Genomic DNA, 1,957 nt, shown 5'->3' with positions numbered 1-1,957 from the left:
GTGTGCTCCAGTAGTCCCAGCTACTTGCAAGGGTAAAGTGGGAGTGTAACTACCTAAGGGGTTATAATATCATGTCATCTACAGAGACAACTTAACTTCTTCCTTTCCAATGTGGATGCCCTTTATTTCTTTTTCTTGCCTAACTGCTCTAACAAGGACTTCCAGTACCATGTTGAATAGAAGTAGTGAAAATGGGCATTCTTGTCTTGTTCCTGATCTTAGAGGGAAAGCTTTCAACTTTTCCCTGTTGAATATGATGTTGACTTTGGCCTTATCATGTATGGCCTTCATTGTGCTGAGGTGGATTCCTTTTTTACCTAATTTGTTAAGAGTTTTTATGAAGAAAGCACAGTGAATTTTGTCAGGTGTCTTTTCTGCAAATATTGAGATGATCATATGGTTTTTGTCTCTCATTCTGTAAATGTGATATATCACATCAATTGATTTGAATATGTTGAGCCATCCTTGCATTCCAAGGATAAATCCCACTTGATCATGATGAATGGTTCCTTTACTCTGCTGTTGAATTCTAGTTGCTAGTATTTTTGGGGGGTATATAAACTATTAATTAACAGACAAGGCCCCAGACTTATTTCTTCTTGGACATACCTATGGTATGGACCTGATGGCCAATGGTCTTGGTGTGCTGACCTTGGACACAAAAGTCCCAGAATTGGTGCAGCCCTTTATTGACCCAAATCTTCTTTAGTTTCTCCAGACCATTGGCCAGGTCCTGGCTATATTTTCCATCATGTACATCCTCCTGTCTATTCAAGAACCAGTCTGGGATCTTGTACTGGCATGGATTCTGCATAATGGTGATGACATGTTCCACCACATCCTCAGTGAGCTTTCCTGACCTTTTGGTGAGGTCAGTATCTGCTTTCCTCAATGCCACATGAGCATATCTTCGACCCACACCCTTAATGGCAGTGATGGCAAAGGCTATTTTCTGTCACCCCTTGAATACTCACAAAATGTGCTGGAACCTCTCAAGGATCACTGAACACATGGTGGCAGCATGAGCAGCAGTCTGTAGGACTCTAGTGTAAGAGTAGCTTGCTAGAATTGTGTTGAGGACTTTTGCATCTATGTTCATTAGGGATATTGGCCTTTAATTTTCTTTTCTTGTAGTGTCCTTGGCTGCTCTGCTATAGGAGTAATGCTAGTCTCATAAAACAAAAGGTTTTATCTTTTTTCCCAAAAAAATTCCTTTTCTGATAAAGTGTCATTGCCTTTTTGCCCCAAGTCTGGCTCCATCAATGAAATAATAAACTCTGAAGTTGATGTCACTACAATGCTCCCAGGCACTTTAGGATATTTGACATTTTATTTAGGAGACAGTTTCATTTTTCTACTGTGCGATTACAAAGAAATCATTTTCCATGCAGCATACTTGCTCTCAATCGAAACACTCGGATGTGATTTCAAAGCCTTGACACAGACCTGGTGGGCTGTGGATTTCCAGGACGGGCTGACTCTGGACACTGTAGCCCCCTGGGCCTCCCAGATATGTGTGTGTGTGTGTGTGTGTGTGTGTGTGTGTGTGTGTGTGTGTGTATGTGTGTGTGTGAGAGAGAGAGAGAGAATGAGAGAGAGAGAGAGACTGAGCAGTGACTGTCAGCCCTGATTCTAGATGCCGGGTGGCAGCCCCCAGATCCTAAAGGGAGGATCTGCTGATCCCAGAATTCACCCAAGCTGGAGAAGCTTAGCTTTTGGATGCTGTGCAGTCTTCTTGCACTTTTCTTCTGTACGCTGTGTAGATCCACATGTGATCTCTAAGGACTGAATTCTGAGGGATGCCAGCAGTTCAAGGAGATTAAAGTATCAACAGTTTACCATGTGCCAGAGAGTGCTAAGCAACTGTGTGAGTTTCCTCGTTTAGTTCTCCCAAGGACCCCATGAGGTAGGGACTCCAGTGCTCTCTCTTTTTAGCAAGCCTGTGCATTGAGCTTCT

At 42.8% G+C, this 1,957-nt stretch overlaps 1 pseudogene; it reads right to left on the bottom strand.

Moving 5' to 3' along the window:
• Window positions 1-589: 589 nt before the first annotated feature.
• LOC116275235 lies at window positions 590-1,012 on the bottom strand (annotated as a pseudogene).
• Window positions 1,013-1,957: the final 945 nt, after the last annotated feature.

This window comes from Papio anubis, chromosome 6 (genome assembly GCF_008728515.1).
Source record: "Papio anubis isolate 15944 chromosome 6, Panubis1.0, whole genome shotgun sequence".
Taxonomy (NCBI): domain Eukaryota; kingdom Metazoa; phylum Chordata; class Mammalia; order Primates; family Cercopithecidae; genus Papio; species Papio anubis.
Note: the sequence above shows the minus strand (reverse complement) of the source record. Positions and strands in the feature narration are given on the sequence as shown.